General features: G+C 44.4%; 1 long non-coding RNA gene across 18 annotated transcripts in view; it reads right to left on the minus strand.

The window, feature by feature from the left end:
• The window catches only part of LOC125155337 (uncharacterized), a 93917-nt gene extending 71586 nt beyond the window's left edge, over positions 1-22331 (minus strand). For 13 of the 18 annotated variants that reach the window (XR_007148165.1, XR_007148161.1, XR_007148153.1 and 10 more), the window contains exons 1-4: positions 21852-22331; positions 21643-21700; positions 5373-5481; positions 3019-3080 (exon numbers count right to left, since the gene is read on the minus strand). This is a non-coding gene — a long non-coding RNA (uncharacterized LOC125155337). Of the gene's footprint in view, positions 1-615; positions 728-3018; positions 3081-5315; positions 5482-7773; positions 7934-21642; positions 21701-21851 lie in introns of all 18 variants that reach the window. The other 5 variants (XR_007148163.1, XR_007148151.1, XR_007148152.1 and 2 more) reach the window with 5 other exon arrangements.
• Positions 22332-22600: the final 269 nt, after the last annotated feature.

Genomic DNA, 22600 nt, shown 5'->3' on the forward strand with positions numbered 1-22600 from the left:
ATGGGGCACCCATGATGGAATTAATGGCCTTATTTGAAGAGGCCAGAATCCCCATTCTCTTCCCCATGTGAGGAGCCCATAAGAAGACAGCCATCTGCAAACCAAGAAGAGTCTCCCCAGACACTGAATCTGCCAATACCTTGATCTGGGACTTGTCAGCCTCCAGAGCTGTGAGAAATAAATGTTTGCTGTTAACAGGTCTGTGGTATTTTGTTACAGCCCCCTGAACTGACCAAGACCATAGATAACAATAGACATCTGAGAACATAAGCATTTCCTCTACAGTGGCTCTGAATAGCAGCCTTTTCTCCTGAAAAGTGACTGTGTACCTCTTCTTTCTATATTAGAATGCTTCTTCCGTACTAAATGGGTCAGCGTTCAGATTTAAAATGTAAACCCTTGCTCAGGTTGAGACTCGCCGGCTAAGCACAACTTCTATGCCATCGTCAGCCCAGGGGTCCAGGAGCCAGTCTTCCTGGAGGCAGGCCGACTCTTCCTCAGAAAGACAAGTGAATAGGCAAAAGAACAATCTCACCTACCAGTCCTTCCACACCTGTGGCTGGAATTTGGGTCCTCAGACATTCCCAATTTCTTTTTGGCTCCAGCAGCTCTTACCTCAGAGCCAGCAGAAGGCGTGAGGCGTCACTGGATTTGCCAGGTCTTCACACCACCACCTTTCCGTTTCTGAACGCAGTCTCAGAAGCTCGCACAGCAGGTAACTTAATGTCTACACAGCATACACATGAAGTCACCACTTCGTTGTCAGGCCCTCCTACCCAGGCTGGCACCGAGATCCCTCACCCCGCTAGTGCTGTTGGCACCCCCGTATTGTTCTGTGCGCCATGGGACACCGGGCCACTCACCTGCTATAGAACTTCAGAGAAGAACTCCATAGAGTTCCTCACATCCCTGATGCTGCCGTCCTCTTCCCCAGTCTGGTTCCCTCCCTCCCTGCCTTCTTAAACCACTTCTTCCACTCAGTTTAGGGATTCTTCATAGCCCTAGGCAAAAAGGTTCTCCTGATGCTTTGCAACCTTTATTTATTTATTTATTTGTTTATTTATTTATTTTTAGATACCCCTTTATTTATTTATTTGTTTTCTTTGAAGCAAACTCTACGCCCAATGTGGGGTTGAATTCACAATCCAAGATCAAGAGTCACATGCTGTACCAACTAAGCCGGCCAGGAGCCCCTGTAATCTATCTATCTATCTATCTATCTATTTAAGACATAGAAAGAGTGGGGGGGGGGTGGAGGGGTGCAGTTGCATGAGCAGGGAAGGGGCAGAGAGACAGAGAGAGAGAGAGAGAGAGAGAGAGAGAATCCCAAGCAGGCTCTACACTGTCAGTGCAGAGCCCAGTGCAGGGCTCGATCTTACAAACCCTGAATTCATGATCTGAGCTGAATGCTTAACCGACTGAGCCACCCAGGAGTCCCCCTGTAACATTCTTTTAAAGCAGAAAGTGTGGGATCGAGCCTCTCATTGGGCTCCATTCTAAGTATGGAGACTGTTTAATATTCTCTCTCTCTCTTCCTCTGCCCCTCTCCCCTGCTCATGCTCTCTTTCTCAAATAAAAAAAAAAAATTAAAATTAAAAAAAAAAGTTTAAAGCAGAAAGCACTGGCTTATGTTTGGAGACCTCTCAGGCTGAGTCCTTCGAATCAGGAAGACAACAGAACATTGCCTGGGGCTTGTAGGATGCTGATAGCCTTTCTCAGAGCCCAGACCTCTTATGTATTTGGGTGAACTCCAGTCCTTCATGGACCCTACTGGAAACTTGTGGAGCTGCCCAGCTAGCTGGCCTTTGTGAGTTCTGTGGTTAAGAAGGTCTAGAGTTCTCTTTGCCCCCCAGTAGCTAGGCTAATGGATGGCAGAGTTAATATGAGTTCTAGGCCTTCCTAGTTGTCTCCTCTACATCTGACTTCTCAGAACGGCCAATCCCAACATTCCCAGACTTCTCACCATTGCAGCTGTCCCCACCCCATCTGTGGTTCTTGGTGATCTTATCCTCTCTGGCAACATTTTACTTTTTTTTTTTTAATGTTTTATTTTTATTTGAGACAGAGAGAGTGCTGGGGAGGGGCAGAGAGGGGGACAGAGGCTCTGAAGCGGGCTCTGCGCTGACAGCAGAGAGCCCAGTGCGGGGCTTGAACTCACCAACTGTGATATGAGGACCTGAGCTGAGCTGATTTCAGATGCTTAACCAACTGAGCCACCCCGGCACCCTAACATTTTATTGATACCAAATTGAGCTACTACCCAATTTCATTTTTTTAAAGTTTATTTAAGTCATCTCTATGCCCTACATAGGGCTGGAACTCACAACCCTGAGATCGAGAGTCGCATGCTCTCCTGACTGAGCCGGCCAGGCGCCCCTAATTTGATTTTTTTTTAAAAAAAAAGGAAAGGAAAAGGAAAACACTTACAGTTCCTAAGCGTGTTCCTCTCTATATGCTACAAACATGGGGCAGAACTACCTTGTCCCACCCCAGCAACTTTAGTATGAGCAAACGCAATGGTTGGGCTATAGCCTGTTACTGGAGTTTCAGGCTGAGGCAAATTATTGTTATTCCCAGGTTATAAACCCTAAAAAAAAAATCCCATAATGGAAATGCTAACAGCTCATTAACTATAATGAGTGCCATTGCAAAGGACGCGTTCCGGCACAGGGTTGGCAACTGTGTTAACTGGTCTTTTAGCAACCGGAAGAGCTCATATGCCAGGCAAGTAAGGTACTTCATGTTGGGACCAACCACTCTGCAGTTGTGTGGAACTCCTCCCGGTGCCCAGTCGGGCCTAGCAAAACCTATTTCCACGGCCTGATTTGTACCTTGAGAGAAGGCAACACATCTGGGGGACAGTTGACAAAGAAGGGAAGCCAGCTACCAGCACGAGCAGACGTGAGATCATTAGCCTCAGACATCGGACTGCAGGCAGCGCCTGTTATCACAAACAAGCTGTTTGCTCGCGGTTTGAATCTATTTCTGGAAACTGTTTACCTAAATGAAATTACTTACCCACTGGGGCATGGTTCAAAGCTCAAAAGATAAGTGCAGTCGGCTGCTAAAACGATGCAAGCCTGGGAAAGCAAGGGGGAAAGAACAAAGTTAGATTAATCCTAGGAAAAAAGACTCAATGCCGTAAAAATTACATGGCATTCTTTTAGACCATCAATTAATTTGAATTCCAAAAGTTCAAAGCCACTATTTAAGGGAACTAATTAATAGCTAATATTCTCCCCAGAGTGATCTAGAAGGTTTACAAGAACCAGTGCACAGAGGGGCTGACTGTTCCATCCCCCAGTGGTCAATACAGGTAACACCAGACTGAGTCCTTGGAGCACAGGACTGGGATTTCCCGTGCCCGGAATAGTAATGACACTTAGTAGGTTTTTCTCAGACTCCTCCTGAACTTCAGTTACTCTGGGGATTTGGCTTACTGAAGCCCCCTTTGAATTATGCTCCGTGGAAAAGTTGGCCGTAAGGTCCAAGACTAGAACCTAATCTTGTAGGTTCTATTAAAATTGTTCTTTTCGTCAGCTACTCTAGGGGAAAGTTCTTATTTGAGTTTTTAACCTTAGGTGCAGAGTGTTGAATTTATCTTATGCCTCAGTTTATGGCACGTCATTTTCCCTGGTCCACACCTGTTCCCTCTCTTTAATTTTTGTAAATTCTCTTTTGATCTCCCTACTCACCTCTATCCTCTTGTCCTCCAACCCACAGACAGATAGCCTAAGGCGCTTAATGTTTATTTTGTTTGCTTGGATGTTGGGATATTGCTGTTTTGTGTCCATATATTTTCCGTTTTGCTCATCACCCTTTTACCCAGATTTTTTTTTATTCATGTTAGAGTCTAGGCTTTGTCCATTTGCATTTTCACTGTTTACACATTTGAAGTGATCTCAGAGATAGATTCTTTGTGTTCTAATTTTTTATTTAACATTTCTATCATGGGACTTTTTTTTTTTCTAGGCTTTGATAGTCTTTTTTTTTTTTTCTTATCTCCCTGCACCCCCAGCAGGTGACCACTGCTAACAGCATGGGCATGGTCTATCCCCACACATTTCTCCAGGGTCATTCAAACCCTTAAACTCCTGGACACACATATATCTGTTTGTGTGTGTGTGTGTGTCTGAGAGAGAAAGAGAGAGAGAGAGAGAGATCTACTTTAATGAAAATGGATTAAAAATTCATCTCTCTGAGGTTTGCTTTAAAAAAATTTTTTTTAGGGGTGCCTGGGTGGCTCAGTCGGTTAAGCGTCCGACTTCGGCTCAGGTCATGATCTTGCGGTCCGTGGGTTCGAGACCCGCGTCGGGCTCTGTGCTGACAGCTCAGAGCCTGGAGCCTGTTTCAGATTCTGTGTCTCCCTCTGACCCTCCCCTGTTCATGCTCTCTCTCTGTCTCAAAAATAAATAAATGTTAAAAAGAAATTAAAAAAAAAATTTTTTTTTAATGTTTATTTTTTGAGAGACAGAGCACAAGTGGAGCAAGGGCAGCGAGAGGGGGAGACCCAGAATCTGAGGCAGGCTCCAGGCTCAGAGCTGTCAGCACAGAGCCCAGTGCAGGGCTCGAACTCACAAACTGCGAGATCGTGACCTGAGCTGAAGTTGGCTGCTTAACCGACTGAGCCACCCAGGTGCCCCCTTTCTCACTTTTTAGACTCATAGTGAATGGAAGACAGTGGGAGGAGGCATGTAAAGTATCATAACATTTTCCATCTGCAGTTTGATCCAAGGATTCTAAGAACATTGAAAATTGACATTTTCCCAACAAAAATTAATGGTTTTAAAAATAATCTTCTAAGAAACCCTGAAAGTCTAACACATGTACAGAGCTTTTATGGGAAGGTACTAGGGGTATTAGGAATGATACGGTTGGGGCTGAACTCAGACTTTTCCTGGATCAGGCAAGAGGCAGGCCTAACTAACCAAAGAGAAGGTATCAGGGAGTGGTGTGAAACTGGGTCAAACTGTCAGGATATTGCAGGGCATGGAGGAATGTAAAGTGAATGCTCCAGAATGAGCAGATTTACGCCCTGAATCCTGAGACTGACATGGGGTTTCTTGTCTGACACCGAACTTTCTCTTCCTAAATACATGGAACCAAATTGGAAACATACTGCGGTCAGTGTGTGTAAAAAATCTAGAAATTGTCATAATCCAGTCGGTCAACTCTACTGGCACGCACCCCGGGCAATGGAGCACAAAACGAGAGGATGAAATGATTACAGAAAGGGAAGGAAAGAATGTTGACTGCTTGCGTAACTCTCTATCACGGGATCCGAAATCAAAACAGAGGCTCTGAGACCACTTAACTTGTTTAGAGTGGACTGAGACCCATCACCTCATCAGCTCAGGTTGCTGGGTCATCACCTTTAGCAAGATGCATGCGTAAGCTGCATTGAGCAGCAGGTGAAATGATTGGCTCCCTTCCACACCACGATGGGGGCTCCAAACCAGCTTCAGTTCCTGGGGAGGAGTCCTAAAGGAGAGAGGGGACAAGAAATTCAAATCATTTGGGGCACCTGGGTGGTTCAGTCAGTTAAGCGTTTGACTTTGGCTCAGGTCATGATCTCATGGTTTGTAAGTTGGAGCCCTCCATCAGGCTTGCTGCTGTCAGCACATAGCCCACTTTGTGCTGCTCTCTCTCTGGCCCTCCCCAGCTTGTTCTCTCTCAAAATAAATAAACAAAAAAAGAAAAAGAAAAAGAAATTCAAATCATTTGATACATGTTGGAGAACTGTCTTAAAGAGCTCGCAGGTCCCCATAGAAAAACACAAGTATGACAAACTGCACAATGTGTGGAGATGTGTCCAAGCTGTACAACAAGACTAAATACGGGATTGATTGGGCCTGGGGAAGTCAAGGCAGGCCTCACAGAAGAGACGGCGTTCAATCTGGGCCTCAAAGGATGAGTGGAAACCCATAGACGTCATCCTAATAGCCAACATCTATTATGAGCTTATTAGGTGGCCAGTGCTGTTCTAACAGCTTAGTGTGTATTGTCCTATTTACTGTTCACAATACTCTTACAGTTATAGGTGTTATGGATGAAAAAAATGAGGCTCAAAGAGGCTAATCAACTCACTCTCAGTCACAAGTGTGTAGTAGAACAGGAAAGTGAATCCCGTCCTTTTTAGTCCAAAAATCCTGGGTTCCCTCTATTTCCCTATGTCCAACACTCCTTCAGATTTCCTACAAAATAAAGGGTGAGGGGAGAGGACTCAGAGAAAATGACTTTGAAATGCTGCCTGGACTTTCTATAAAGGCCGCTAGGGGGCAGTAGAGAAGGGGAAGAAGAAAAGGGCACCTGGATGGGATGTAGGGAGAGAAGGGAGCAGAAAGCCTGAAACAAGAGACTGGAGACAAGCATAGAGAGTATGCAAGCCAAGCTCCGAAGTGTGATCTTTCTTCTTTAAGAGTCTTCATGAGGTGGTTTTTCTCAATTGAGGTGAAATTCATGAAGTGAACAGTTCAGTGGCAGTTAGTACCTTCACAACGTTGTGTGACCATTATCTCTATCGAGTTCCAAGTCGTTTCTATCATCCCCAAATAAAATGCCCTACTTATTGAGCAGTCACTCTCTTTTCCTCCCTACCCCCAGCCCTTGGCAACCATCAATCCACATTCTGTTTCTATGGATTTCCAAAGTCTGGACATTTCATGTCACAGACTCATACAATATACGGCCTGGCTCCTGGTGTCTGGCTCCTTTCACTTAGTATGTTTTCAAGGTTCATGTTGTAGCTCATATCAACACTTCGATCCTCTTTAAGGCTGAATAATATTCCATTGTATGGATATACCACAATTTATTTATCCATTCACCTGTTGGTGGACATCAGGATGTTTCTACATTTTGACTATTAGGAACAGAGTGTCTATGAACCCTTGTGTGTGCCATAGCAGTTTGTAAGCTGATGTGTGTTTGAGAAAAACAGGAAAGGATTAGAAGAGTGAATGAGATCAAATTGGATACCAATATCTAGTACCAGCAATATAGACTTTGTGGTAATTCCTTTTTTTTCCCAATGTTTATTTACTTTGGAGAGAGAAAGAGACAGAGTGCGAGCAGGGGAGGGGCGGAAAGAGAGGAGGCAGGTTCCAGGCTCTGAGCTGTCAGCACAGAGCCTGATGTGGGGCTCGAACTCATGGACTGAGAGATCAGGACCCGAGCTGAAGTCAGATGCTTAACCGACTGAGCCCCCAGGCACCCCTTGTACAATAAGACTTGTAATAAGACTTGAGCAAGGGGAAGGATTTGAGAAACAGTTTAGAAGTAGAATTGGCAGGTGCACCTGGGTGGCTCAGTTGGTTGAGTGTCAAACTCTTGATTTCAGCTCAGGTCATGATCTCACGGTTCGTGAGGTCAAGGCCCACATCGGGCTCCTCACTGACAACACAGAGCCTGCTTGGGATTCTGTCTCTCAACCTCTCTCTCTCTGCCCCTCCTGCCCCAAAATAAATAAACTAAAAAAAAAAAAAAAAAAGTAGAATTGGCAGATGTAAAGTACTGCGTAGGGAATATACCCAATAATACTGTAGTAACTTTGTGTGGGAAAAAATGGTCACTGGGTTTATCATGGTGATCACTGTGCAATTTATGTAGGTGTTAAATCACTACATTGTACACCTTAAACTAAGAGAATAGTGTATGCCAGCTAGACGTCAGTTGAAGTAGAATCGGCAGGATGTGCTTGGCAAAGTGGGCTGGTGGTGAGCAGACAGCAGGGAGGAAAGAGGGAGGCATCCAAGAGGACTCTAAGGTTTCTACCTTTGCCTGTGATGTGATGAGGAAGCCACAGAGTGAGGAAGAACAAAGCTGAAGTTTAGAAAGTGACTTTAGGAGGGCGTCAGGCTGGTCCACTCAGTAGAGCATCCCGTTCTTGATCTCAGAATCATGAGTTCGAGCCCCATGTCAGGTGCAGAGATTACTAAAAAGAAAGAAAGAAAGAAAAGAAAATGAAAAAGAAAGGAAAATGAATTTAGGATTGAACTTGAAGTACCTCTGGCCATTCAGCTAGATATCCTGTAGGCACTCAGAAACCCACCCAGGAGAGTGTTCTGGGCTGAGACCGCCCGGGAGAAAAAGGTGTGCAGAGTAAGAGCGGGGGCTGAAATGCTGGGGAAGCCATCTGAGGGGAGAGCAGCTTCGGGACCATCGCAAGCACTGTCTGCTCCTCCTACAATGCTGTTCCTGTTCTCTCAGCCTGGATCTCTGAAAATCCAGCTCACAGGACACCTCTTCCTGGACAGTTTGCTAACCCTCAACCTGAGCTACATTCTCCATAGGTCCCTAAGCACAATTGTGGCCACAACACACTGCAATTCTGTAACGACGTGTGATCCTATTGAGTATGAGGTCAGGGACGTGTCCATTACCTCTGTGCCGCACGTACGAGGCACAGTATAACTATCGGCCAAACGAATGAATGAAAGAATGAAAAGTCCGTGAAGAAGACAGAGAAGGAGGTGTCAGAAGAAGGAAGAGAGTCAGCAGTTTGGGGGAATTCCAAAGGAGAAAATTCCAAGGAAGAGGAATTAGCCATATAAAATGCTGCAACAAAAGTGGAACAGGAAGGGGCACTCGAGTGGGAATTAGGTGGTCCGTGGACGTTAACAAGGTGGGCGTGGGTTCCTGGGGATGATGGAAGGCTGCCGCGGGCTCAGCATGGGCACTGGGGACAGCAGATAGTAACTGCTAAGGACAAGTAGGAGACACTGAGGTGACAGGAAATACTCTATGAGGAGGTGGAGGGGAGGAAGTGAAGAATGGCTGGAGGAGGCAAGTCATAATTAAAAGAAAGGAACCTTTCCTAGGGGACAAGGAAGGATTTATTTGCTTGTAGGTTGGGAAAGCCAATGAAGAAACAGATAGAAAGGGAGGCAAGCAGAATGAGAAGAAACACAATGAATGAACAAGGATAAATATAATGGGGGGGGGGGGCATGTTAAGATTTTAGAGAAGGCAGCTGGTAGATCGTGTTATTGTTCAGCAAAACTCCCACAGGTGGACTTTATTTTCCTGCCCCAGTGACTCTGGGGCATGATTTGCTCTGACTGGTGGAATGTGGAGACAATATGTGCCAGCTCCAAACAGAGGCCTTAAGAGGCCTGGTGGACCTGCTCCCCTCTTGCACTTCTGCCCTCAGGGGGCCAGACAGGTGGTGCCTCGTCAGCCTGGGACCTCAAAGAAAACAATGGCACAGACCCAACCAGACCTGCCGCCTGGAGCCAAGCCCAGCCAAGCCCAGCCAAGCCCAGGACCTTGAAAGAGAAACGAAGGTTGTAACTGTAGGCACTGGGATTGCAGGCTGTTTGTTACGACAGCAAGGCCAACAGACGTACTGCAGAAAGAAGTGATGTGTCTCGGGAGGGTCCAGGGCCACTGCTTTCTCCGCAACAGGAGGGGAAGCAGAGATGGATGAACAGATGAACACGGACACACTTGCGGGTGGAAGGAAGGGAAACTGAGGAACTTCTCACCTGACGCTCTTTTACCGGCTCAGCCCCAGGTGAGGCCATGTGGGGAGGGCGGAGCAGCACTGTGGACTCGAGGAGAGGAGCGCCAGTGAGGAAGGGCTGCGGTGGAGGGTGGGAAGGGTGCCAGACTGGGGGCATGAGAATGCCCAGAGTCACAGGGCACTTGACCGAGCCCAGGTGCACAAGCTCACATGAGAACGAGAGGTAGAGGGTCCCTTTCCAGATGGCTTCAAAGATGGAGAAGGAAAAAGTGGGAAGATGAAGTTTCCTAAGTTCAAAATTAGAAGGAAAAATGTCAGAGCATCCTTTTTGCCATGTCAGGGACGTATGTCTGAGAGTGAGGTCAATGTCACGGGCCTCTTAATATTAGGTACCACTGATGACAACGAAGGGGAGGAATTGGCATAAATGGCAACTTACCCTTCCTCCTTGCTTCTCACCGTCTCTACTATTGCTCCCAGCCACCTGCGTGTCCCTGCCAGCCCAACAGAAGTACAGCGACAAAGGGACCGTGGTACAGGTCCCCCGGCTTCAAGTTACTCATGGGAACTCTTGTCTCATCCCTTCTTTACTCTCTCTCTCTCTGAACTTTGCTGCAAAATTTCAAAACTTACTGCAAGATCCTTTAAGCTGACCCTACAGTTTTTATGTTATTGTAAGTGCTCAGTCTAGAAACTCCAAAAATAGGTCAATGGCAACAATAGTTTAAAAAAGAAGTTAAAGATTTCTTATGACATCATATGATATCTCTAAAAGATACCTCTTTGGTTATCTATCCAGAGCATTTTTTAAAATTATTTGTTGTTGTTATTATTATTGCAGGGTTAGTGTACCTTGACGACAATAACTATAAAGCAGAGCTTGGCCAGAGACCAGGCAGCGTGATAATTGGGAGCATAAACTCTGGGGCCAAGAGCCTGGGTCTGAATCCAGGATCTGCCAAACTGTGTAACTTTGGGCAAGTTGCTTGATCATACTGTGATCAATAATAATCCCTCAATACATCTTATCTCTGCCACTTACCAGCTGTGATCCTGGGCAAGTTAAATTTCTCTGTGCCTCAATTTTCTCCTCTGTATAATGTGGATGATAATAGTACCACTTCATAGGGTTGTTACAATATATAAATGAGTTAATACACATAAAATGCTCAAAACAGTGCCTGGTTCAGAGCAAGTGCTAGAAAAGTGATAGCTATAATTTTCCTTCTTTTTATCTATGGATAAGCTAGCTATACGCTTATCAAAAGATATCTGTTCATTATTTCCCCAGTGATCCTCAACCATTTCAAACCTAATCTCTTAAGATAACAAACATTTTTAGGCCTCCGTACCATTATAAATGTAACTCACAGATAAAATGACCAACCTAGGCACATCATTTCAGAAAAAAATATAATGTTCCAATTGTATCATGAAGGGTTTATAACAAAATAAAATATATTTTAACATTAAAATGCTGAGCAGCACACCTACATTAGAAGATGTAATTAGTCAGATGCTTGCCCCTATTTAAACTGAGTATGTTTGGATTTAAGAGAATATAAGAAGGAGCACCTGGCTGACTCAGTCAGTAAAGCATGCAGCTCTTGATCTCAGGGTTGTGAGTTCAAGCCCCACATGGGGCTATTTAAAAGAGTCTATTTAAAAGAGAGAAAGAGAGAATATAAGAAGCCAATCCATATGAGAAGTACACGATGGTAAAGAAGCAGAGACAGGTGCCTCTGGAATAAAATCTAGCATTTGAACAAATGATAACAGACGCAATTTATTTATATAGGCTAAGAGACAGAAATGATCCTAACGGGAAGAGAAAAAGCATGCCCAGACAAATTACAGACCATCGAAATGGAAAAAAAGAGTTAGAAATGATATTCTTACAAATAAGTAGAACCTAGTTTATAGGTATAGCATCCACATAACCATTTCTGTTAGGACAAGGAACGGCAAGGAATTGGCCAAGTATCATAGTAAGCACGTCTCCTTTTGTGAAATCCCACCACATATCAAAACTTACATTCAGTGGCTAGAACTTAGAAATCCTCAGAGTAGAGAGTGGAATGGAAAAAGGAAAATTAACGTGAAAGCCTACAGACGGGCAGCGTGAGAGACTCACAGGTACAGTATCAGGGAAAGACTGAAAAAAAAAAAGAGGCAATCTCGATATTGATGAATAATTTCATTATAAAATTTTTACAACAGGGGCGCCTGGCTGGCTCAGTTGATTACGTGTCAGACCTCAGTTCAGGTCATGATCTCACAGTTTGTGGGTTCGAGCCCCACTTCGGGCTCTGTGAGAACAACTTTGGATTCTGTGCCTCCCTCTCCCTCTGCCCTCCCCCTACTTGTGCTCTGTCTCTCTGTGTCTCTCAAAAGTAAAGAAACATTGAAAAAAAATTTTAATAAAAAAACTTTTTTCACAGTATAGATTTCTTGCCATTTGACAAACCCCCTCCCGCCTGAAATTTTATAGCATAGCAATAAAGTGAAATATTTTTAAAACAAGTTATTTAAAAAGTCCAATGAAATCCCTGAAATGCATGTGTCTCCGCTCGGTGCTAGGTGCTAGGAATTGAAACATGGGTAAAGTATAGTACCTCCCTTCAAGGAGCTCAGAGCCTACTGAAAGTAAAAGATAAATAAATGAAAAGTGATCACAAAATAGTGATTTGAGGCAAGTTAAATTCTATTTCATGGGTAGTCATGGCTGGTAAGGCAACTCGACTCCATGGAGTCCTCATGACCCAGGCTTCTTCAAAATCCCCACTCTGTATGCCTGTGGTGTGGCCTATATCCTCATGCTCCACAATGACAGCAAGGGCTGTTTCAAGTAAAGAATGAAGGAAGAGACCAAGAAAGGGAGGAGAGTGTCTTTTGTAACAGATTTCTGCTTACATTCCATTGCAAAAGAGTAATCATATAGCCACAACTTATGGGAGCTTAGGGAGGGAAGGGGCATATCTTTTTTATGTACTTTTATCCAAAAGTAAAACTCCATAGCAAATCTTTTATCCATAAGACAAACACAGCTTTAAGCTTTTTCAAGTTCCTGATTTTCTGGCTAAGAAAATTTGAAGCAGAGAATGGTTAGTCAGGTATTGAATAGTCAACTTAAAATGAGAAATACTAGTATTTTTATACCATGTCATTTCTCAATCCCTTATTTTATATTAAATACATTATTTAATGTAACATTATTTTAACAAAGGAAATATATGATCATATATGCCATTATAACTTAAAACTATAAATTTCTAATGTAATCATGGAATTGGAAACATATTACTTTTCCAAGAGAGAAGGAAACTAGAGATATATTGCCACGTTTACTTCCTACATGGATAAATCCAATGAACTCATTCATCTAAACAACACACATTGTTTGTCTCCTAAATTTAAAGAAACAGCATTGTGGGAAATAGAAAGATGAGTAAGAAAAAAATTATTGTCCTCATTGAGTATTAAAAAAGAGAAATAATATAGATAACTTTAAGAGTATATTATACAGGCCAAATACTACCTGAATTCAGTGAGGAGAAATTACAGAGGGTTGAAGGCATAAGAGGTTTTGGAAAGAAAGTAGTGCTTGCACTGGGCCATTTGGAAAGGAAGGTACGGAGAGGAAACACTTTGCACTGTTTGAACATAAACCACAGGATGTAGAGAACTTCAACAAGTGCCTTTTGGTGGGAGTGTGGCACACATCGCATGAAGGAGTAGCTGAGGAAAAGGTTAGGAAGGTAAGTTAAGACCAAAGGAAAAAGGTACCTGAATATCAGGTTAAGAAATGTGGGTTTTAATTAACGGCAAAGTGTATACGTGAAACCATGCTGGATGTCTGCTTTAAAACAACTTTATAAACCACTAATGTCAAGAAGGTGCTTTCCGTGAGGCCAAACAGAAGGGGAGAGGGAGATAGAAGCTTCCAGTTATGGAATGACTAAGTCAGGGGAATAAAAGCAGAGCATAAGGAATGTCAATGATATTATAATAGCAATGCACCAGGACAGGTGGTAGCAAAACTTGTAGTGAACATATGTATAAACTTGTCAAATCTCTGAGTTGTACACCTGAAACTAATGTAATATTGTGTGTCAGCTATACTAAAAAAAAAAAAAAAGTGATTTCAAGCATTGAGTAGACATTTGGATAACCACCTAATTGTTTAGAAAAAGAATTCCAATTAGTCCAAGCTTTTGCATGATTTCACCTTATAGGTTTGCACACCTTTAACACTCCCTGCCCAGGTCTCACTGTGGATAGTGAGCCTTGGTTGTAAAACAGTTCAGCAACTTGACTGTGTCTAAAAATGCAAAGTACATTGGGCAGGAGGAGAGTGGCAGCTGAAACGCAGCCAGAGCTCTCTGTGAGCTCTTGTGTCACGTGATGGGAGTCGGGCCCTCAAGAGGAAAGGGCTTCTATTCCTAATTAGCACAAAGTCTGAGCCTGTCCACCAACCTAGGCATGAGGAGCTGTGTGTACCTAGAACCTCCTTGTCTACATCACTCAGAGGCACCATATTTGTAGCAGACTTCCAGCTTGCTTGCCCTTTTCTTGGCTTTAAAATTTTTTTTTAATATTTGTATTTATTTTTGAGACAGAGAGAGACAGAGCATGATCGGGGGAGGGGCAGAGAGAGAGGGAGACACAGAATCGGAAGCAGGCTCCAGGCTCTGGGCTGTCAGCACAGAGCCAAACGTGGGGCTTGAACTCACGAACCATGAGATCATGAGCTGAGCCAAAGTCAGACACTTGGCCGACTGAGCCTCCCAGGCGCCCCGCCCTTTTCTTGGCTTTAAACGAGGAATCTTAGTACCATTTTCATGAAGTTTCTTATACAGGCCTCCCTGAGCTAGCAAATGCTTTATTTATCCACCAGAGTTGTTCAAAAACTGTTTTGTGATTGACAGACCAGAGGCTAGAAGAGGACCATTTTGATAATGGCACCAAGAAACCCCCAACAGAAATAGAATACACCCCGGCAGCCTAACTTCATTCATCCTGGGACCATTTTCCCTCACCTGCACACCACACCAAGCCATAATTCACTGTCTACTGAAAACATCATTCCCTTTTATACATTCATTAAAAATGATGTATTCATTATTATAAATGCTTTTAATTTTTTATTACTCAGTTAATAATAAACATGAATCACCAACAATAAGATAAGTATTCTCAAGAAACAGCCAAGATAAAGATTCAATATTCAAGTACTTATTTATTTTTTAATTATCCAATAAAAATCTAAGATGTTTATTATTCATGTTCACAATCAGAAAGTTTGATAATGTACCATAGGCCAATAGGTCCCACACTTCTAGATCCTAAAAGTAGGTGCCAAAGCAGATCACGGGAAGGCTTATTCCCTAGGCACTGTGCCTGTCACAGCACACAAGAATTCCTAGTGCGATAATATTATGTCTTAAAGCTACAGATAAAAAGAGTGAGGCACAATGCAATGTTGTAATCCTTCCCAGTGAATCTAGGAACGGACCTGATTGACCTTTGTTTTGTTTCATGAGATAAACATTATCATCTAATAAAATCACTCTTTGCATACTAAATAAATTAATCCTGGCTGTTCCCCTTAAGAATATATACTGGTGGGGGTGTCTGGTGGCTCAGTTGGTTAAGCATCCGGCTCTCGATTTTGGATCCGGTCATGGTCTCACAGTTCATGAGCTCGAGCCCCAAGTCGGACTCCTCTCTGACAGCACAGAGTCTGCTTGGGATTCTCTCTCTCTCCGTCTCTCAATCTCTCTCTCTGTCTCTCAATCTCTCTCTCTCTCTGCCCCCACTCATGCTCGCTCTCTCTCAAAATAAGTAAATAAACATTAAAAATAAAGAACATACACCGGTGTGCACGTAAACAAAGACAGGATTTGCTAAAGTATTATTGATAGCCAGGGGCAAAAGAGCCATATCAGAGGAGACATATTCCATGCTTTCACCACCATCAGAAGCTCATACTGTTTTCCTTTTTAACATTCCTGGTTTCTCTCCTCCAGTAGCCAGGGAGCTTCAACTGTGCACTTGAATTAGCTAAGTCAGACTCCAGTCACTGTATTTCCAGCCAGGTGAGACAAATGAGCCCTGTTCACTCAGCTAGAGCATTCCCCCCAAGTACAGCGCCCCTTACTCCATCCTCTTCCATGGATCGCTTTGCCCCCTGAGCAGGATAAGACCAGGGAACATGCAGCTGCAATTCCAAAGTTCCATTCCCCAAAAGTAAATGACACTGGAAGGGACTTATCTAATGATCCTCCCAAAATAGGAGCCGCAGATCAGAAGAATCTACTTTCGCAGATCCTACCATAGTTATAAATTAACCTCCCAGGTCAGCTGTGAGGCCAATCCCATAGCAAAGGAAAGCACTTGGAAACTGTTCAAATGTCACATGCATTTAGAAAGTAAATATGTAAGATCATCTTCAAAACAGCAGTATTAGAAATTTATTATCTAATCATTAAATTAAAATTGTTTGGTCAGAAGCACAGTATAATGCTTCTAAACCATCATCAGTTTCGTGTGCATGACAGAGAAGAGAACACGTTAGCCATCAGTGTTTTAAGTTTTCCCATAGGCAAGTCTAGGACAGGACCTCCAGAATTTTCTTCCTTTCTTTTCTTTTTTTTTTAATGTTTACTTATTTTTGAGAGATAGAAAGAGAGAGAGAGAGAGAGAGTGCAAATGGGGGAGGGGCAGAGAGAGAGGGAGACACAGAATCCGAAGCAGGCTCCAGGCTCTGAGCTGTCAGCACAGAGCCCCATACACAGGGTTCAGCTCAAACCCATGAACCATGAGATCATGACCTGAGCCAAACTTGGACGCTTAGCTGACTGAGCCATCCAGGCACCCCTGGGACCTCCAGAATTTCTAAACCCCCTAGTCAGGTTACTAGCAACTGTTACCTATAGGCCTGTTACTGTTCAGCTAAAAAGGTCCTCCAAGCTGGGTAAACTGGAAAACAACTAAATCTTCTCAATATTTACCTGCAATGACTCCTTATACCTCATGTATATTATATTGCATGTGGTTGCTTTGCTAAGAGGCAGTGAAAGGACATTCCAGAACAACTGAGCCATAAAGGCACCAACATGACAAATATTTGGTATCACCACGTGGTCTGTCATGTACAAATTAAAGTTATTCACTCTTCTAGGGACAGATAGTAAAACTGATAGACAAGAATGCTAAATACCAGCAAGAAATGTAAATATACTGCCTTAAAGGGAGATCAAGAGAGATCAAGTTGGGAAATGGTGCATCTACACATGAAACCAGTGTAATATTGGCAATTAATAAAACACCATTTAATAAAATTAATGAAAACCATTTTTTAAAGTTTATTTATTGGGGCACCTGGGTGGCTCAGTCGGTTAAGCCTCCGACTTCAGCTCAGGTCACGATCTCACAGTCCGTGAATTCGAGCCCCACGTCAGGCTCTGGGCTGATGGCTCAGAGCCTGGAGCCTGCTTCCGATTCTGTGTCTCCCTCTCTCTTCTCTGCCCCTCCCCCGTTCAAGCTCTGTCTCTGTCTGTGTCAAAAATAAATAAACGTTAAAAAAAAAATTTAAAGTTTATTTATTTATTTTGAGAGAGAGAGAGAGAGTGTGTGTGTGTGGAAGAGAATCTCCAGCAGGCTCTGTGCCGTCAGCACAGAGCCCCATGTGGGGCTTGATCCCATGAACAGTGAGATCATGACCTGAACCAAAACCCAGAGTCGGAGGCTTAACCAACCGAGCCACCCCGATGCCCCAACAAAAACAATTTAATATCAACAATTAAAACCTAGATATCCTACTTCACAATCTTTAAAATGAGCAACTCAACTGCTGGTATATAGCAGTCAATGGCTTTTCTAGTTTGGACTTCGCCAAATTGAAAATAAAAAAATCTGAAGAATAAAACTGTCCCCATAAAGTCTTTTCCATGCTGGAACTGCAACCCCACCATTCAACTGACTGCTCAGTGCCCCGGCCCCCTGAGCTCTATGATACCACCAAGCACTGTAGGTTTTACCTCCTGCATGCCATATTTCACCTAATAAAAGAGTCCACTGATTACTGGATGCACCATTGCCTTGTGCACCTCCAAGAAAAAGAAACAAAACACAATTGCTAAATCTAAGCCTTATCACAATTTCAGAGAGGAAAATATGACACGTATACATTTCAGAATCGGTGTAACACGGGATATGATGAATCTCAGTTCCTTCTGATCCCGATTTCACCACCCTAGTCCAGACCCTCCTCTACCTCACCTGGACACATCTACCTTGTCCCCTTTATTCTTGAATCCTCCAATCCACTCCCCACTGCCAAAGCAACAATTTTTACAATACAAGTCTGATCATACAATACAAATCTGATTATTCTCAGCTCCAAAGTCTTTAATGACTTCCTCGTGTCCTTGACATAAAGATCCAACTCCTTAGGGGAGCCCAAGCCTTAGAATGATCTAACTCCTGTCATCTCTCCAGCCTCTTCTTCAGCAGGTTCTCAGTCAGCTTCTCACCTCCAACTGTTATCTGACCCCTCTCAGTTCCTCAAACACCAGGTTCTCACCCACCTCTCAACCTCCATACACTCTACTCCCTCTGTGAGCCCATTCCCTTTCTTTTCACCTGGCTAACACAGCCTCCACAAGGCTTATTTGCTTGTCCATCTTGTGTGTAAAAGTTCTCCTTGGCCACCCTCCCCTAAGAACAGATCCCCGACTATATGCTTCTGTACCCTGCATTAGCCCTGCATAGCAAGCAGTCTGTATACCTGGAATGACTTACTAATTATTCGCTTTCCCATTTTAAGTTCTATGACAACAGGGATTCATTTTAATCAGAACTGATTCCCCAGGGTCTAGCACAGTATTTGGCACATGAAGGGTGCTCCATGTTTGTTGACTGACAAAAAAAAAATCTTGGATAATGGCTAATGCAATTCTCCCAGGCATCATTACACAGAAACTAGGTTTTGCTGTAAAAAATGCTCTAAGATAGAGCTCCTCAAAAAGTGTTATGGGCACATAGTAATTATTCAATAAATGCCAGGTGTGATGTTACTGCTGGTTATAATGACAACCACAAAGATGATAGTAATGTAAGAAATAATATGTCCTGGGGCACCTGGACGGCTCAGTCAGTTAAGCGGCTGACTTCGGCTCAGGTCATGACCTCATGGTTTGTGGGTTCAAGCCCCACATCAGGCTCTGCACTGACAGTGCAGAGTCTGCTTGGGATTCTCTCTCTCCCTTTCTATCCCTCCATTACTCACGTGCTCTCCCTCTCTCAAAATAAATAAATAAACTTAAAAAAAAAAGAGAGAAAGAATATGTCCTATCTATTTAAAAGGATTTGCTTTTAAAATACCCCATGACTGGGGCACCTGGGTGGCTCAGTCAGTTGGGCGTCCGACTTCAGCTCGGGTCACGATCTCGCCGTCCGTGGGTTCGAGCCCCATGTCGGGCTCTGGGCTGATGGCCCAGAGCCTGGAGCCTGCTTCTGATTCTGTGTCTCCCTCTCTCTCTGCTCCTCCCCTGTTCATGCTCTGTCTCTCTCTGTCTCAAAAATAAATAAACGTTAAAAAAAATAATAATAAATAAATAAAATAAAATACGACTGAGCTATCTGTAGTTTTCATCTAGGCAAATGTCGAAGAGTGCCCTCTCTTAACCATCTAGTCATTGGTTCTAGAATCCCAGGACAGGGAAACAATCCCAGGACCAGTTTAAAAGGCTGATGAACAACAACTGCCATTGACAACAAATGCTGTCCACAAAGTATGTTCTCTCTTCAGATATAAGGATAAAAATTTATTATCTGCAAATGTAACAGAAGAATAACATTTGTTGTGTCTTTTAAACTCTACACCTTAAAAAAAATAAATAAATAAGGGGCTCCTGGGTGGCTCAGTCAGGTAAGTATCCTACTCAGCTCAGGTCAGGAGGGAGGGGGGTGGTGTCTGTGCAGAGCCTGGAGCCCGCTTCAGGTTCTGTGTCTCCCTCTCTGCCCCTCCTCCACTCACCTTCTGTCTCTCTCTGTCTCTCAAAAATTAATTAAAATGCTAAAAAAATGTTAAGAATCATAAAACATAAGCTACTACAAAGAAATGTCTTTTCTCATTTGCCAACCCAAGTGATATCTGGTCGTTTGCAACAGAACACATGTTTCTCCAGGTAAACATTCCCCAGGCACACAGTGTAACCATTTCATATCAGACAGTTCCCAGCTGACCATCAGGTTCCTGGCGGGGTACTTGGAATTTGCAGTGAATTTTCCCACAGACATGAAATTCTGAGACATGGTCTTAGTAATTCATACCAATTGCACTGTGGTATGCTATGACACACTGTGGATTAATAGGCTTTATGGACTATGATACAATGTGAAACACTGTGGATTAAATGGGCTTTATGAGTTCACTTTAGAACCTGGACATATTGTCTAGTACAGTTTTTATGAAGGTTCCAGGCCACAGGAAGCCCAGAAGCAATGCAAATGCAAGTCCCTCTTCACTTTCTCCCTGCTCCATCCCTTTATCACCACCCCACAGGCCACAGCCCAGGGGCAGCAGCCCCCCAGCAGGCTGGGGGTGTGGGGGGGAGCTTTGGAACTTTAGTCCCCACCCAGAGCCCAGGCAGCCACAGTCTCCTCACCTTTCACCTCTGACACTTGACCAAAACATTAATAAAATCGTTCTTCACCCTGTCAGACCCTGGGAAATCTCACCCTCTCCATGGTCACCCCGCCCACCCCCGGTTCCCTTCACCCAGCGCGGGACCTGGCCCCGTCCTTTATAGTTCCTCAACATTACGCTTTCAACCATCTCTGTAAGGATAATATGCTTCTTAAGCCTCCTTTTGCTCTCCCCACTCCTCCACGGTTTTGCTCAGGCTGCTGTTCCCTTGTCTCCGTCTCCAATCCATACTTCCAGGAATTCTAGCCACCCCAGGTCCTACCACATTCCTGACACCTCCTAGACCAGCCCACATGGCCAGCTCCTCACCAGCACTCCCCTCATTCTGCCTTGGATTTCTCATACTTACTCCTTGTCTTTCCATCTTTCTTTCGGAGCTCCTTAAGGACAAGCACAGCTTCTTTATGGTGTCTAGATCCCTGCACCCCACCCCACCCCACACACCCCCAGAGTACCCAGCCTACTATAATGGTGAGTGAATGCAATGGGAGTCAGTGGCCGTGTCTCCCTCGGTCAAAAAAAGAGGCAAAAGGACACTACAGAACAATATCTGGGACCCAGTAAGAAAAAAATGTGAAATAGTGCCAATGCTTAACTAAAAGCAAATACTGTGGGAAAAGAAATCAAGGTGTGAACAGCAGAATAGTAAGACAGAAATCCAACGGTTCTCTTCGGGAACCATTAGCATATGAATCCAGAAGAGCAAGTGCTCCATTTTGGGGTCTGCAGGAAATAATCATACTAGACAATTATTTTGCCCTCACCAGGTGCTAAGTATACACCTCCATGTAAAGTGCTTCCCAAGCACCCCCTGTTCTCATAACCACCGGATTACCTCCATTTTACCCAAGAGGAAACTGAGGGGGCACTGCAGTTAATTAACTGGCCCAGTGTCCCACAACCATCAGGGCAGAACTAGGATTTGAACCTTTTCCCGATCCAAACTCAGCGACGAAATTCAACTACCTGTTTACTGCACAGCTTTTACAGCAGGTCGTGGGGCATAAATCACCACCCACTGAGAGAGAAAGAAGCTCATGCTTTATGCATGCCTTAGACTCCCGGAGCCCCCACTCTTGCCTGGCTCTGGGTGAGCTGCTTTAAGTCTTCCAGCAAACCAGGTATAGACTGAAAACTGAGCCGGGAGAAATAATCTGGTCGGAGTCGCACAAGCCCAGGGTTTCAAAGGCATCCATGCTTCAGGGCACCGACGGCCACAGGCTCCCCCGAGGCTGTGTCGGGAGCAGAGCCAGGCCCCAGCCAGAGAGAGGAGTCCAAACGCCCCTCTGCAGTCAGCAAACAGGGAAAACCACGTCCTCGGCCCCCCTACCTCACCAGGGGGTGGAAAGGATTAAACTGAAAATAAAGAACGCGGAGTCTACAACACAATAAACATTCAGCCAATGACAGCTATCAGAGGTAACCCTTCCCTCGGTTGGTCTCTGCCATTTTTCTTATCACTTACAGTGGATCAACCTTGTTCCTCTTTAAAATAGATGGCTTTCTTGGAGGTCCACGGAAGACTGCAAAATGCAGAAGAAAAGAACACAGTGAGATGAGGGGAAAAAGAATTTCCTTTCTATCGATCGCCCTTTTCCCCAAACACTTCCTCGAGAAATTATTTAATACTCAAAATGACACCACGATGCATTATAAATAAAAAAAAAAACGTACCAAACAAACAACGAAGTCTCAGCCCTCGGGAGTTTACAAGTAGGCTATGTTAACATTTGCAAAGTGCCCCGAGTGCCTCAGCGGCTAATTAACATCTTGGGTTTGTTTTCTCAAATTCCAGCCCATTGTTTCCCCTGTGAGCGCTATCCGAAGCCTTAGCCCCCAGTGCGCTACCGCCTGCATCTTCCTGCCAATAAAACCGCTGAAACCACTAGAGGTTAAAACAATTAATATTAGATGAAACCCCTCCGCGGCGCAGTTCCGGGGCCCGCGCAGCCACGCGCTCTCCCGGCTGCAGGGTCCCCGCGGCGCCCGCCCCGGAGCGAGACCGGAGCCGCCGCGCCCCGCCGGCCCCGCTGGGAGGGTTGGCTCCCCCTGGGGGGCGAGCTCTTGCAAAAAGAAAACCGAAAACGAGCAGACGCCGATCGGACACGCTGTTGCCCGGAAGAATCGCTGTCATGCTGCAGAAATCCATTAGGTACACTGTCCGGCCGGCACTGCTCGCTTTAGCGCGACTTGTATTTACACGTTTAAAGAATTACTATCCAGGGGCGCCTGGGTGGCTCAGTCGGTGAAGCCTCCAACCTCGGCTCAGGGCATGATCTCACGGTTTCGGGAGTTCGAGCCCGCCTTGGGCTCAGAGCCTGGAGCCTGCTTCGGATTCTGTGTCTCCCTCTCTCTCTGTCCCTTCCTCCGGTCGTGCTCTCTCTCTCTCTCTCCCTCTCAAAAATAAAGGGAACATTAAAGAA

The sequence above is a fragment of the Prionailurus viverrinus genome, chromosome F1, assembly GCF_022837055.1.
Source record: "Prionailurus viverrinus isolate Anna chromosome F1, UM_Priviv_1.0, whole genome shotgun sequence".
Classification (NCBI taxonomy): Eukaryota; Metazoa; Chordata; class Mammalia; order Carnivora; family Felidae; genus Prionailurus; species Prionailurus viverrinus.